The sequence below is a fragment of the Carcharhinus amblyrhynchos genome, chromosome 31, assembly GCF_965287045.1.
Source record: "Carcharhinus amblyrhynchos chromosome 31, sCarAmb.v2.hapA, whole genome shotgun sequence".
Taxonomy (NCBI): domain Eukaryota; kingdom Metazoa; phylum Chordata; class Chondrichthyes; order Carcharhiniformes; family Carcharhinidae; genus Carcharhinus; species Carcharhinus amblyrhynchos.
In genome coordinates, this window is record NC_137354.1 from 20554511 (window position 1) to 20571457 (window position 16947).

General features: G+C 42.7%; 1 protein-coding gene across 1 annotated transcript in view; it reads left to right on the forward strand.

Moving 5' to 3' along the window:
• LOC145360538 (glutamate dehydrogenase, mitochondrial) overlaps positions 1 to 16947 on the forward strand; it is a 94620-nt gene that overhangs the window by 39162 nt on the left and 38511 nt on the right. The window lies entirely within an intron of this gene.

Here is a 16947-nt window from a genome sequence, read left to right on the forward strand (position 1 = left end):
TTGTCAGTTCACTAATGTGCCATTTGATGGTCAGATTTGTTCCCCCTTTTCAGTTTTGCTACTGTGCTGACTTTAGCCTTGCAGAACCTCTGCAGCACACACTGTTTCTTTTATTGTTCTAATCAGTGCCTCCATAAATTTCCTCTGTTTGGAGTCAGTTTTCCACTTCAGCACGTGGTAACCTGAACTTAGGAACATCAAGGTGGAGCACACAATCTGCTTGAGTTGGCTACAGCGTGTGCATGGCTGTACACCCCAATCTATAGCCTTTCTGTTAGAAAAAATCCTGACTCACCCACTGAGAAAGGAGAGAGACCATTGAATCCTGCACCATCTCAGCCCACTGTCCTCACCTGCAGCATGAATGACAGACTGCCAAGTATGTGGGTCACGTTTGTCTAACAGAGTTGACCACCAAGACATAAACTATTATCTCTTGAGACAGAAGGCTACGAAAGGAACGCGCCCATAACACTCAGATCAAATGGGTTTAATTTTCTTCAAATTCGACAAACTCCTTGGTTAGCCTACAGTCAAATATTGCATCTAATTTTTGATGCCCCATCTTGGGAAAGATCTCAAGGCCATAGAGGATTTTGAAGATTTGCAAACAGGGGGTTCCCTTCGTTAAAACAGAGGACGTTAAGAGGTTTCAGATTTCCAATTAAGATTAGTAGATTTCCATGAATCAGTAAATAAGATCATAAACTTTGATTATTAGCCGAACAACAAAGGAGGGAAAGGGGAGATTTTTTTAAATGCAGAGGATTGTTAGGACGCACAGAGCCCAGCCAGAACAAGGAGTGAAAGCAGAATCCATGATAAATTTTCAGATAAAATGTGGTAAATATTTAGAACTTGAAAGGAATAGGACTTTGATAGTTATTTCAGATAACTTACATAATGGGCTAAAAGCAAAATACTGCAGATGCTGGAATCTGAAATCAAATGAGAAAATGTTGCAAATAACCATAGAATCTCTATAGTGCAGAAGGGAGCCATTCAGCCCATTGAGCCTACACTGCCCACAATCCTACCCAGCCCCTTTCCCTGGAGCTTCATGTATTTACCCTGCAAGTCCCCCCTCATCGACACTGGCAATTTAGCATGGCCAATTAACCTGACCCGTACATCTTTGGATTGTGGGAGGAAACCCATGCAGGCACAGAAAACGTGAAAACTCCAAGCAGACAGTGACCCCGAGGCTGGAACTGAACCTGGGTCCCTGGCGTTGAGGCAGCAGTGCTAACCGCTGAAATCTGGAACTACAAGAGAAAATGCTGGAAAATCTCAGCAGGTCTGGCAGCATCTGTAAAGAGAAAAAAGCTGATGTTTCGAGTTCAGATGACCCTTTGTCAAAGCTAAAAGGCATAGAAAATGGGAGGTATTTATACTGCAGGGTGATGGAATGAAACATGAGTCATAGCCACAAAAACAAGGGGAAAGGCTGCTGATGGCAGAGAGAATAGGAGGAATGAATGGCCAAACGGCAGAGAAGCTGAAATCAGAGGGTAAACTGTGACAGATGAAGATGAGAGAGAGAGATGTAAAATTGAGAGAAGGGGGATAAAATTTGGGGACAGAGTAGGGGGAAGGAAAAGAAAAATAAAGAAATAAAAGGTGGAGAGCAATTAAAAATAAATAAAGCGAAAACAAAGGGGTTGCGGTGGGGTGGAGCAAATCATCTGAAGTTGTTGAATTCAATGTTGAGACTGGAAGGCTGTAATGTGCCGAGCCAGAAGGTGAGATGCTGTTCCTCCAGATTGCGTTGAGCGTCACTGGAACATTGCAGCAGGCCAAGGGCAGACATGGGCATGGGAGCAGGATCGTGTGTTAAAATGGTGAGCAACAGGAAGGTCAGGGTCCTGATTGCTCACAGACCAGAGGTGCTCAGGAAAGTGATCACCCAGTCTATATTTGGTCTCTCCAATTTCGAGGAGACCACATAATGGGCTAAATAGCTATCTTCAGTATGATTATGAATAAATTACCTTTCTTAGTACCCAATCTCACTTTTCCTTTTAGTTGTGACTTCCTCATTAACCAATTTTCTACTTGTTTTTATTGATTAATGCATTTTGATGTGTAGCTCTTTAGAGATCCCTTTCACATTTTTTACTTTAAACATAGTTATATAGCTGTTTTTCTCCCATGGTACCACTCTTACCCCACACCTACCCTTCACCTTGTACGAGTTGTCTAGATGACTTTTCTTGTGCAAACTGTGCCTTGATATTTAATATAACTTTGGAAATGCAATGCTTTTCATTAATCAGGCTTTTTTTAGCAATGCAGCCCACTAGGTTTCTTTTACTTTGTCAATGTTTGCCTGACAGAAATTAAATTTCTGACAGAAACTATATTTCTGCCTTGTTACTCACCAGCACTGATTGTAATGATGTCCGCAGGCAATTCACTTGTTTCTTGAATTTCTTTTTCTACATTATTTTGTCTTTCTTACTTGCAAGAAGCAGGTCCGGATGCATGTTCTCTTTTGGGATGTTCTGTGCCTGGAAGCAACCTTGAATCATTGTCATTCTAATTTGGATCTTGTTGTCACTTCCATCAGGCTATTTGCTTTAGTAGTGGTAGAAAGTTGCCCATTATTACATTAACATGTGGCCTTCTTAGATCTTAAACTCTGTGGAACCCAGTTAATTCTTTGTCAAAATACTGCAGGCGCTCAAAGTCTTCAATTTAAAAAAATCTGAAATGAAAAAAGAAGTCCAAAAATGTGCAGATTAGGTACATTGCTCCTTAGTGACCCAAGATATGTAGCTTAGATGGATTAGCCGTAATTAAATGTGTGACGTTACAGGGATAGGGTAGGGGAGTGGGTCTGGGAAGAGTTTAAGTTTAAAATGTATTTATTACAAATAAACTTACATTAACGCTGCAATGAAGTTACTGTGAAAATCCCCCTGGTCACCACACTCCAGTGCCTGTGCGAGTACACTGAGGAAGAATTTAGCATAGCCATTGCACCTAACCAGCACATCTTTAAGATTGTGGGAGGAAACTGGAGTACCTGGAGGCAACCCAAGCAGATACAAGGAGGACATGCATACTACCGACAGACAGTGACCCAAGCCAGGAATCGAACCCAAGTTCCTGGCGTTGAGTCAGCAGTGTTAACCACTGTGTAAGGTACTCTGTTGGAGAGTCAGTGCAGACTTGATGGGTCAACTATCCTCTTCTGCACTGTAGAAATTCTATAATTCTATGTTGGTATTAGTCAACAGGCCAGGCAGATTCTTAGGGGAGAGGCTGGCTGTTTCCGGTCTCACGAGCAGTGGGCTTTGGCATGGGAGAGGATGCAAGAATTTGGAGTACAGCCAAAAGTCAATTAAATTTTGGCCGCTGTCCAAATCTGTGTCTTTGCCCATGACAGGCCAGACTGGAACATTCTACCCAGAGTTAATGTTTCAGGTCAATGACCTTTCGTCAAATTCTGAGTTTGAGACATATCAGTGTTTAAGTGAATATATAAGCCAAGGAAGTGGAGGGAAAACAAAAGGAAAGATCTGATGGGGTGTAAGGTATGATTTCAATGTAAAAGGAATGGCAGTGCAAGCTGAAACAGTGCCAACTCTGTCCTTCCCTTGTCAATCACCCCAGCCACATTGTTCCTACCCTACTTCATATATTTATTGACTGGACGTTTTTAGGATTCGTAAAGTATTATTGATAGGGTAGATAGAGAAACTGTTTCCACTACTGGAGGAGTCCAGAACAAGGGACACAACTTTACAATCAGGGGAAAGTTGGGGAAAAACCTCTGCGCAGTGTGGATCTCTGCAGAAAGCAGAAGTAGCGAGCTGAATTCAAAATTTTAAATCTGAGATTGATAGATTTTTGCAAACCAAGGGTATTGAGGAATATAGAGCCAAGGTGGATGGATGGAGTTATGATACAGATCATGATTTAACTGACTGGTGTAACAGGTTCATGGAATGAATGACCTATGCCTGTTTATCAAGCCCAAGAGGCTTTCCATACCAGCCACATGTTGCATTAAATTATTATTTCCCATCTTCTTTGTACCTGCAGCCTCTGCCCCTCAGTCTGATCTCTGCTCTTTTGCTTTGCAACGGGAGAAGTTGATGTTGTCATTAAACCTACTATTACTTATGAGCAAGCTCCTGATTGCTGCTGCTTCAGGGAAATGCTTGTTAAACACTTTACAATCATTCATGTGATCTTTGATTCTGAATGTGGGTATACCTTTTCCCCATGCCTGGTCCTGTTTTCACGTGACAGCCATACTTTGTGGTTCCAGCCATAGGTACTGCCTCATGGTTAGAAACCCTGACCCCCCCCTCTCTGTCCACCACACGGCCCAGATAATCTGACCCAAGATATCCGAGGTTGCACATTAGACTTCCCTGGTGTATTGTCGTCACTCCTGCAGTAAATCTGCCGTGTTATTAGCATTTCAAACCATTTTGTCAAATCCACGGTGAGAGAATCTGCAAGCACATGCTTGAGTTACTTGAAAACTCAGGCATTGTGAACACAGTTTGCGATAGACAGTTGATACTTGCAAAAAGGGCTTAAGAATTAAACTTGACGTTCAGAACATGAATTCACTGTTATAGTTTCATTATTGAACATCACTTCTGCAATTTCACATGACTCAATTTTCATATGTTCTCTTTCAGCCCACAACCATGAAAATTCTCACAAATGAGAGGAATAATATTGGACTTTTGTCTGTATTGTATTATACACTCTGCATTTTATTTTTTTTGTTCTCTAATGCCTGAGGGTGAGAGGAAGTAAGTTTATATATTGCAGTGATCTGTAAAGTAACAGCAGTTCATTGTGTTGGAGTGGTGCGTGACCTTTCACCATTTTCCCTGACCCTGCGGCATAAAAATCTTTGTCTTGTAAATTGCTGGAGGTGTGAGCTGATAATCGCATAACTGGCAGCTCCTGAACAGTTTATGTCAGTGGGGGCAATCTGCAACCCATCTGGTTCTGAATGTGGTCTACGAAACATCGTGTTAACTGTTGCACGATGCTGCTATATTCTGCTGATCGCCATCCACGCATTCTTTCTGACCAGCATGCTTGAAGAAAGGCAAGCGAAGAGAGGTGTGTGCTAATTGCGCGCATCAACTGTGAGAGCCATGCACTTCCTTTGCATCCAAAGTGTAAATATTTTTGTTTTTGCCATTTTGAAGTTGATGAAAGTTATTTTCATATACGCATGATTGACCTTTTGGCTAAGATTTAGTGTTTGATCCTGCATTTGATAGAAGGCAATGAAGTTACACTGAGACTTCATTTGAAGCAACTTTTTAAAATCAGCATCAAGGTCTTTTGGCTAAGATGCAAATGAGATCAAGCACTGGAAGGGGTGCAATGCCTGCTCCTATCAGCTTGATCATAGGAGGAAAAGGGTAGCTGGTCAAGATTTTGATTCAAATTTGATTGGATGTAACTGTATAAAAAATGCACACGATTAAGCATGTTCTATAATTCATTATGCAATATTTGGTGTATATTTAATATTGGTCATGGGACCATGTTTAGTGAACAAAGCCAATTTCAATCTTGCAGCCCACTGAGATGGAGGGCTACTCGTGGCCACTCGCCAGCCTAGATTGCCCATCACTGACTGAAGTGGTAGGAGCTGGATCTGTAATTGCATAAGATTACCAAGAGGTGGCAGACCAGTGTGTGTTACAAATTGTAATTGTGTTTGCAGCGTTTGCAAGTGAAATAGTATCACTTCTGCAAGAAGTGATTGTTGAGGGGCACTTTCGGACACTGGTGTGCATTGTCCTGCTATGTGGTGCAACGGAGACATCCGCTACAGTCCGTCTGACAATTTTTGTCCCCTCAATTGTGGGACTGGCCAAATGGGGAACAGGCATTAGCTCTGAGGAAACAATGGACCAACAACTTTATTGTGTAGAGACCTTTCCACCTTGCTTGCAAATTACATTCTTTTGTCTCAAACGTGAAAACTGGAAGAGCAGACTGAATCCCTGTAACAGCCCACAGCCATGAAGCCACAAGCTTGTTAGCTGCTCGGCTGAAAGAGTTGGACCGTACATGTTTCTGGGTCCTATTGAGTGTCACAGTTAATCACAAAATAATTATTTGTGATTGTAGCATTACCACATGCGCAGAAGATTTGGTTAATATACTGTGTACAGAACTATTGTTTCAATAGTTTTTCTGTGGTTGTAAATAGGAACATAAGAATTAGAAGCAGAAATAGGAAAATTCAGCCTTTTGAGCCTGCTTCACTATTCGGTTAGATCATCGCTGATCTCTCCCTGGTCTCAAATCCACCTCCCCACCTGTTCCCATATTCCATCTTCACTTTTTTTTTAAGAAATATATCTATCTCCTTCTTGAAACCATTCAATGATTCAGACTCCACTGCACTGTGGGGTAATGAATTCCACAAACTTACCACTCTCTGCAAGAAGTAGTTCCTCCTCATCTCCACTTTAAATCTACTGCCTCTCAGCTGATACCTCTGACCTCTAGTTCTAGATTACCCCATAAGGGGAACATTTGGCCCGCATTTACTTTTCAGCCCTTTTTAAAATTTTATACTCTTCGATCCGCTCTCATCCTTCCAAATGCTAATGAGGTGAGGCAATGGCTGAGTAGTATTATCACTAGACAGTTAATCCAGAAACTTAGCTAATGTTCTTGTGCCCAACGAGGGGCATACACGCATGGGTCGTACTTGGGCTGCTCTTGGTTGTTCAAGATTGGCCTAGCGCTTCATGTTGTTAGTGTGTGCCTAAACTGGACCAGATACTGGGCAAGATGACAGCTCAGTGACTATCACTGATTGCTGTGCAGACACATGGATTTGGGCCAGTGTCTGTGGGAGTTTGCGCATTCTCCCCGCGCTTGCGTGAGTTTTCTCCGGGTGCTCTGGTTTCCTCCCACACCCCAAAGGTGTGCTGTTAGGCTGATTGGCAATAATAAATTGTCTCTAAATTAGTTTCCCTCAATGTGGATGGCCATAAAACATTAGACAAGGGTCATGGGTGGAGAGGAGGACTGGTGGTGTTGGGATGGCCGCGTGGGCTCGTTGGGCCAAAGGGCCTGTTTCCCGGGCTGTTTTTGTTTTTCTTTGTTCTGGGGACCCAGGTTCGAATCCTGCCACGGCAGATGGTGGGATTTGAATTCAATAAAAAATACCTGGAATTAAGAATCTGCTGATGACCATGTAATGATTGTTGGAAAAACCCATCTGGTTCACTAATGTCCTTTAGGAAAGTGATCTGCCGTCCTTAGATGGCCTGACCTACATGTGACTCCTTACCCACAGTAATGTAATTGACTCTCAACTGCCCTCCAAGGACAACTAGAGATGGGCAATAAAAGCTGGTCACCTAGCGATGCCTGTGTCCCATGAATGTAAAAGAGTATAAACCAAACTGTTTAATCTCTTCTCATTACATTAACCTTTTTTCCACCGGAATCAATCTAGTGAACCTCCTCTGAACTCCCTCCAGTGTTACCACATACTTCTCGAATAAGGAGACCAACACTGGACACAGTGCCAAATTTAACCCTACTCTTGAGCAATTACAACAGATAACATGACAGACTCAAACGTAGCACTTTGCAACGGAAACTATGTCCACCTGTTACTCACCCTCCATGTAGATCTGTGGAAGGTTTCCTGCTCTCAGATTTCTATTGCAGACACAGAACTTTGCAAGTCTGTCAGCATAGGGAGTTAACTATGATTTTGATTGCACTAGGTGGGGGGAAGGGAGACTTTTCAGAGTGGCCGACGTGTGGAATATCGGCTTTGGAGGGATTTTCCAGTATTCCATATGGTTGAGAATTATTCCCTCCCGTCCCTAGCTGACCAAAAGCGTTTCCACCATCATAATTGAGTCCTCACTCCAGTCCACTTCTTTCTGAAAGCCAGTTCAGTTTCTAGCATTCAATGTGCTTGAACTGCATTTGCAGGTTGTACCCAACAGAGGTCAAGGGGAAAGTTACAGGAACATCTGGCTTGTGGCAGACTTGTAATCAGTGTTGGTGGCCAGGGACAGATCAGAGCCAAATGCATTGCCAACAAGATTTGGGAGATTTTTCTAGATGAGTTAATCTTTTTACATTAAATTCTTTTATAGATTGTTCTTTGTATTTTAAAAGCTGCTGTGCAATTGGCTGGCTGAGCGAGGCACAAGTAATATAAAACCAACTTGCTTAATTTTTCTTTAAAACTTGTAGATTTTGTTCAGTCATCCGAATTCTTGATTAAAAACAGAAACATCATTTAATTTGTGTTCCACATTGCCTTGTTGACCGCTCCAAAAGTGTGTCCTTGCCTGTGACAGGCAGGATTGGAACATCCTACCCAGTGTTGATACTTTAGGTCAGTGGCCTTTCATGAAACTGAGTTTGAAACATACCAGTGTTTAAGTGAATACATAGGCCAGTAAAGTGGAGGGAAAACAAAAGGAAAGATCTGATGGGGTTGAAGGTATGATTTAAATGGCAAAAGGAATGGCAGTGCAAACCTAAGCAGTGCCAACTCTGTCCTCCCCTTGTCAGTCGCCCCAACCGCATTGTTCCTGCTCTATTTCACGTTTATTTCTGGCCATGTCAACTTTCAAATTGACTGAAGTTTTGAGGATTTGTAAAGGTATTATTGATAGGGTAGATAGAGAAACTGTTTCCACTAGTGGAGGAGTCTAGGACAAGGGACACAACTTTACAATCAGGGGAAAGTTGGGGGGAAAAGAACCTCAGCTCAGTGTGGGTCTCTGCAGAAAGCAGAAGTAGCGAGCTGAATTCAAAACTTTAAATCTGAGATTGATAGATTTTTGCAAGTCAAGAATATTGAGGAATATAGAACCAAGGTGGATGGATGGAGTGATGATGCAGATCATGATTTAACTGATTGGTGTAACAGGTTCATGGAATGAATGACCTATGCCTGTTCATCAAGCCCAAGAGGCTGTCTGTACCAACCATATACTGCCTACCCACTCCCCACAGGAAAGCAGTCACTGATTTTAGGCACTGGAGAAATAAGAAACATCTTGTTCAATGCACAGAAGATATCAAGGCCTCCATTTAGCTGCATGTTTGCACTAAATTCGCAACATGAGGACATTGGCTCATTGTCCTGACATCAGACTCCATTTGAATCATAGTTCGACTCTTTCTCCTTTGTATTAAATCAGAGTGCTTTAATTTCATCCTCCACTATTGCTGAGCCCATCTGTTCCTACTCTATTTATGTCCAACCAATCTTTCCTGTATCAGTTTATTACTTTTAAAACAAATAGTATTGTATTTGTTCCAACTAGTTTGTGTGTCAGTTAAGCCTGAAGTTTTACTCAGGCATTCATTATTTCTGTCAGTAATTCTAACTTCATAGCCTTTACAGTGAACTGTCCAGCTAACATCCTTATATTCACTGGCATTAATTTATCTATTTCCCACCTCCTTCTCATCTGCAGCCTCTGCCCCTCATCTGATCTCTGCTCTTCTGCTTTGCAACAGCAGAAGTCACCTAGAAATGTTGCCATTAAACCTATTATTGCTTATGAGCAAGCTCCTAATTGCTGCTGCTACTTGAGGGAAGTGCTTGTTAACCACTTTACTGTTGTTCATGTGACCTGTGACTGTGTGTGTGTGTGTGTGTGTATGTGTGTGTGTGTGTGTGTGTTTGTATAGACCTTTTCCCCATGGTCCTGTTTTCGTATGACAGGCATTCTCAGCAGTCATGGTTAGAAACTCTGGTTCCTCTCAGTCCACCACATGGCCCAGATAATCTGACCCAAGATTGCATGTCAGGCTTCTGTGGTATATTGTCATCACTCCTGTGGTAAACCTGCCGTGTTATTAGCATTTCAAACCATTTTGTCAAATCCAAATGAGAGTCTGCAAGCACATTCTTGATTTTGGAATTCTCCCTGACCTGTTAAAGTTAATTGAAGAAAACTCAGGCATTGTGAACACAGTTCGTGATAGACAATCCGATATTTGCAAATAGGGCTTAAGAGTTAAACTTGACTTTCAGAACATGAATTCACTGTTACAGTTTCATTTTTGAATATCACTTCTGCAATTTCACATGTGACTCAATTTTCATATATTCTCTTTCAGCCCATAACCATGAAAATTGTCACAAATTTGAGGAATAATATCGGATTTTTGGCTGTGTTGTATATCACGTTCTGCGTTTTCTTTATTTTTATCTCTATTGCCTCTGAGGGTGAGAGGAAGTACGTTTATACATTGCAGTGATCTATAAAGTAACAGCAGTTCATTGTGTTGGAGTGGTGAGTGTCCTTTCACCATTTTCCCTGACTCTGCGGCATAAAAATCTTTGTCTTGTAAATTGCTGGAGGTGTGAGCTGATAATGGCACAGCAGGTGTAACAAAGCATCTGGGACCTTAAGAGTTGAGGATTGAGAATGGGGGAAATATAGTGACTTGGAATGAAAACAGATGCAGCGGAGATCATAGTCTCCCTATGGTGCAGAAGGAGGCCATTCAACCCATCATGTCAGCACTGACCACTATCCCACCCAAGCCCTATCCCCACATCCCCATGTATTTACCCTAGCTAGTTCCTTTGTCACAAGCAGCAATTTAGCATGACCAATCCACCTAGCCTGCACATGTTTGGGCTGTGGGAGGAAATTGGAGAACCTGGAGGAAATCCATGCAGACATGGGGAGAACATGCAAACTCCACACAGGCAGTGACCCAAACTGGAAATCAAACGTGGGTCCCTGGTGCTGTAAGGTAGCAGTGCTAACCACTGTGCCACCCTGACATCGAGATAGGAGAAGCAAGAAAATAAATTGTTTTAAATTTTAACAATAGCCCTAACTCTTGAGACTTGATAGTTTAGACTTGTTCCCTTCTGGGATGGAAAGGTTGAGCCTCATTTAAAAAGGTTGCTGTACTTTTGAATACCAACTTTACAATGTGTTTTTTAATAGGGAATTATGTGCAAGTTCACAATTTTGTGAAACTCATGAGTTGAGGATGAGCTTGCCATCTATGCAAAGGTAATGCCAGATGAGTATTTACAAAACTTGGCATTACCATTGCTGAATCCGCCACTGTCAATATCCTGGGATTTAGTGTTAACCAGAAACTGAACTGGACTAGCTATGCAAATACTGTAGCTACAAGAGCACGTCAGAGACGAGGAATCCTGCGGTGATAACTCGCTTCCAAAGCCTGTCCACCATCTGCAAAGTCAGGAGTGTGATGAAATACGCTTGCCTGGATGTGTGCAACTCCATAACACTTGAAGCTTGACACCATCCAGAACAACACAGCCTGCTTGATTGTGGCACCATCTTAAAATTCACTCTCTTCACCACTGATGCACATCAACAGCAGGATTATACCATGTACATAAGAACATAAGAAATAGGAGCAGGAGTAGGCCATCTAGCCCTTCAAGCCTGCCCCGCCATTCAATAAGATCATGGCTGATCTGTCGTGGCTCAGTTCCACTTTCCCGCCCTCTCCCCATAACCCTTAATCCCCTCTCTTATCAAGAACCCATCAACCCGCTTCTTAAAAATATTTAGCGAGGCAGCCTCCACCACTTCAACGGGCAGAGAATTCCAGAGATTCACCACCCTTTGAGTGAAGAAGTTCCTCCTCAACTCCGTTCTAAACCGCCTCCCCTTTATCTTGAGGCTGTGCCCCCTAGTCCTACTGTCTTTTTTGAGCGGGAAGAGTCTCTCCACCTCTATCCTATCCATCCCATTCATCATCTTATACGTCTCAATGAGATCTCCCCTCATTCTTCTAAACTCTAACGAGTACAAGCCTAGTTTATTCAGCCTCTCCTCATAGCTCAACCCCCTCAACTCCAGTATCAGCCTAGTAAACCTCCTCTGCACTCCCTCCAGGGCCAAAATATCCTTGCGCAGGTGCGGCGCCCAAAACTGCACACAGTACTCTAGCTGCGGCCTCACCAATGCCCTATACAGCTGCAGCAAGACCTCCCTACTTTTATATTCAATCCCCCTCGCTATGAAGGCCAGCATCCCATTCGCCTTCCTAACCACCTGCTGCACCTGCAAGCTGGGTTTTTGCGACTCATGCACAAGGACCCCGAGGTCCCTCTGCACCGTCGCCTGCTGCAGTTTTTCGCCCCGTAAGTAATAGTCCTTCCTACCATTCTTCCTACCAAAGTGGACCACCTCACACTTGCCAACATTAAATTCCATTTGCCATTTCCTGGCCCATTCGCCCAGCCTATCTAGATCCTTCTGCAGACTCTCCACACCCTCCGCACAATTTGCCTTTCCCCCAATCTTGGTGTCATCAGCAAATTTCAACACCCTGCACTCAGTTCCCTCCTCCAGATCATCTATATAAATGGTAAATAGCTGAGGCCCCAGCACCGACCCTGGCTGCAATGCTTACCAAGCTCCTTCCACTGCACCTTCTAAATGGCAATCTCCATCACCTAGAAGGACAAGGGCAGCAGATACATGGGAACACCACCACCTGCAGGTTCCCATGCAAGTCGCGCAGCATCTGACTTGGAATATATTGCTATTGCTGGATCACATTCTTGGAATTCCCTTCTTAATAGCAACATTAACAGTTCAAGAAAGTGGGTCACCACAGTCTTCTCGAGCGCAATTAGGGTTGGGCAACAAGTACCAGCCTTGCCAGCAATGATCACATTCCATAAAAGAATGCAAAAAAAAACACTGTTAAACTTAAGGTAACCCCAATCATATTGTCCCTCTTCCTCATCCACAAGCTGCACAGTTTACACATTTATATGGCAAGCTCCCCTAAATTACAATTCAACAAAGAACAAACAGGTGATGGAAACGCTGAAAGAACAGACTTTTGGCAGAAATTAGTGATGGGTAAATCCAGGTGAGGTGTTTATTGAACTGCCCAAGACACTCATTAAAAGTAGCATCTTCCGAATCAACTCCTTTGGCAATGCCAGATGATTAACACCATATTCCTGGTACGGGCTGCTCATGGAGTTTAAGTCAATGGTGGACTATCTGCAGCCCGTCTGGTTCTGAGGGTGGCCCACGAGACATTGTGCTGACCGTTGCCCATGTGCCAGTGCTACTATGTTCTGATGATTTCCATCCATGTATTTTTTCCTACCAACATGCCTGAAGTCAAATAAAGAGAGATGTGCACTAATTGCACACAACGTTGATTGCGAGAGCTGTGCTGTCTCTTTGCATCCAAAGTGTTTTTACCATTTTGAAGTTGATGAAAGTTATATTAATGTGCACACGATAAAGCATTTTCTATAATTCATTATACAATCTTTGGCATATATTTAATATTGATAGTAGGATCATGTTTAGTGAACAAAGCCAATTTGAATCTTGCGGCTCACTGAGATGAAGGACGGCCGCTCATGCAGCCATTCACCAGCCTAGATTGCCCATTGGCAGTTTAAATGATAAGAGCTGGATCTGTAATTGCATAACATTACCAAGAGATGGCAGACCAATGTGTTGTAACAAATTGTAATTGTGTTTGCAAGTGAAATAGTATCACTCCTGCAAAAAGTGATTGTTGAGGGGCACTCTCGGATGCTGGTGTGCACTGTCCTGCTGTGTGGTGCAACAGAGACATCCGCCGCTACAGTTCTTTAGACAATTTCTGTCCTTTCAGTTGTGGGCACTGGCCAAATGGGGAACGAGCATTAGCTCTGAGGAAGCAATGGACCAACAATTTTATTGTGTAGCGCCCTTTCCATCTTGCAAATTACATTCTTTTGTCTCAAATGTGAGAACTGGGAGAGCAGACTGAATCCTAACCTTGTAACAGCCCACAGCCACGAAGCTGCAAGCTTGTTAGCTGCTCCAGCTGAAAGGGAGGTGGACCATACATGCTCCCGGGTCCTATTATGAGTGTCACAGTTAATCACCAAGCAATTATTTGTGATTGTGGCATTACTACATATGCAGAAGATTTGGTTAATATGCTGTGTTCAGAAATATTGTTAGAATAAAACAACGATTCAGACTCCGTGCTATGGAGCAGTGAGTTCCACCGATTTACCACCCTCTGCGAGAAGTAGTTCCTCCTCATCTCAGATTTAAATCTACTGCCTCTCAACCTATACCTGTGACCTCTTGTTCTGGATTGCCCCATAAGAGGAAACATTTGGTCTATATTTACTTTATCGATCTCTTTTATATACTTTGATCCCCTCTCATCCTTCTAAACACCAGCGAGTATAAACCCAAACTGTTTAATCTCACCCTTTTATTCCTGGAATCAATCTCATGAACCTTCTCTGAACAGCCTCCAAAGTTACCACATCCTTCCGAAATAAGGAGACCAAAAGTGGACACACTGCCAAATTTAACCCTGCTCTTGAGCAATTACATTGGATGAAGTGAAAGTGCTACGTCTATCTGTTACCCACCTCCATGTAGATCTGGGAGGTTTCCTGCTCACAGGTTTCTATTTGTAGACACTGAGCAGGACTGGAACATCCCATTCAGAGTTAATGTTTCAGATCATGCTTAAATTCACCAAGTGCCTGTGTTTCTTTACCTGTTTTTTTTTCCGGTGTGACTGTCACTGGCATTAATTTATCTATTCCCTGCCTCCTTTGCATCAGCAACCTCTGCCCCTCAGTCTGATCTCTGCTCTTTTGCTTTGCAACAGGAGTAGTCACTTAGAAATGTTGCCATTAAACCTACTATTACTTATGAGCAAGCTCCTGATTGCTGCTGCTGCTGCTGCTGCTGCTTCAGGGAAGTGCTTGTTAACCACTTTACCATCGTTCATGTGATCTTTGATTGTGAATGTGGGCAGACCTTTCCCCGTGCCTGGTTCTGTTTTCACATGGCAGCCATTCTTTGTGCTTCCAGTATCGTGGTTAGAAACCCTGGACCCCCTCTGTCCATCTCACAGCCCAGATAATCTGACCCAAGATTGCACATCAGACCTCCCTGGTGTATTGTCATCACTCCTGCGGTAAACCTGCCGTGTTATTAGCATTTCAAACCATTTTGTTGAATCCACAATGAGAGAGTCTGCAAGCACATTCTTGATTTTGGAATCCTATCTGAGCTGTTAAAGTTAATTGAAGAAAACACAGGCGCTGTGAACAGATGATGTGGAGTCGCCAGCATTGGATTGGGATAGGCACAGTAAGTAGCCTCAAAACATGAGGTTAAAGTCCAACAGGTTCATTTAGTATTACGAGCTTTCAGAGTGCTGTTCCTTCAGGTACACACCTGATGAAGGAGCAACGCTCTGAAAGCTCATGCTAACCAAATAAACCTGTTGGATTTTAACCTGGTATCATGAGACTGTCTATCATGAACTGTGTTCACAGTAAGTAATCAGATATTTGCAAAAAGGGCTTAAGAATTAAACTTGACTTTCAGAACATTAGTTCACTGTTATAGTTTCATTATTGAACATCACTTCTGCAGTTTCACATGTGACCCAATTTTCATATATTCTCTTTCAGCCCACAACTATGAAAATTGTTACAAATATGAGGAATAATATTGAACTTTTGACTTTGTTGTATTGTACACTCTGCATTTTATTTTTTTTTGTCTCCACTGCCTCATGTTCTGAGACTACTTACTGAGCCAACCCAATCCAACACTAGCAACTCCTCATGTTCACAATGCCTGTGTTTTCTTCAATTAACTTTAACAGATAGAGATATACCAGGGTTCCTCATTGCCTTGTTGGTAGATTTTGGTTATATTGCTGAAGCAAGATTTGCAGACTTGTTTGTCCCTACTGACTTATTGTTCCATCTATTAGTACACAGTGAAAAGTATTGTTTCTTGCACGCTGTATAGACAAAGCTTACCGTTCATAGAGAAGAAAAGGAGAGTGCAGAATGTAGTGTTACAGTCATAGCTAGGGTGCAGAGAAAGATCAACTTAATGCGAGTAGGTCCATTCAAAAGTCTGATAGCAGCAGGGAAGAAGCTGTTCTTGAGTCAGTTAGTGCGAGACCCCAGACTTTTGTATCTATTTCTTGATGGAAGAAGGTAGAAGAGAGTATGTCCAAGGTGCGTGGGGACCTTGATTATGTTGGCTGCTTTTCCGAGACAATGGGATGTGTAGACCGAGTCAACGGATGAGTTCTGGAGACGTGAGTTCAAATTCCACCACAGCAGCTAATGAAATTTAAATCCTATTAATTAAAAAAAAATTGGATGACAAAGCCAATCTCAATGATGGTGAGCAAGACCACTTGTTGTTTAAAAACTATCTGGGTCACTATAAGGAAGGAAATCTGCCTTCCTTCGCTGGTCTGACCTACATGTGACTCCAGTGTGGTTGACTCTTAACTGCCCTCTGAAATGGCTGAGCAAGCCACTCACTCAGTTCAAGGGCAATTATGGATGGGTGACATTTGCTGGCCCAGCCAGTGACACCCACATCTCATGAAAGAGAACAAATGTCCTTTTCCTCTCCTGAAGGCGCAGACTTGCAAATCTGTTGATGCCTGGAATCCTCCATTATATATAGCAGCTGACCATTCTTCAGGGGTGAACCTTATCTCGCTATTTAACTATGGAGCATGACAACTAAGCCTGATGCTCCCCCAGGTGTGGAAGCAACAGTGTTTGCATTAGCAGGCAGAGTCAGAGTTTTATCAGACTTGAAACGTTAACTCGCTTTCTCTCTCCACAAATGCTGCTAGACCTGCTGAGTTTATCCAGCATTTTCAGTTTTTATTTCACTCGTCTAACTGCACAAAGCAAGGATCAAACCCTGGCATATTCCTGCCCTGTACGTTACAACTATTTTTAATTGTCCAAGCTTCCAGCTGAGTTCTGTACTTTGGTTCATGATTACTCTGAGAAGTGAGCCACTCTAATTTCCCTGTAACTGGAGTTGTGACGAAGCAGCTTGCTTCAGTCTTAGAATTGACCAGCAGGTAGGAGGACTGGCCCCTATTTGCCAGCATAAGTGTACACCAAATGAT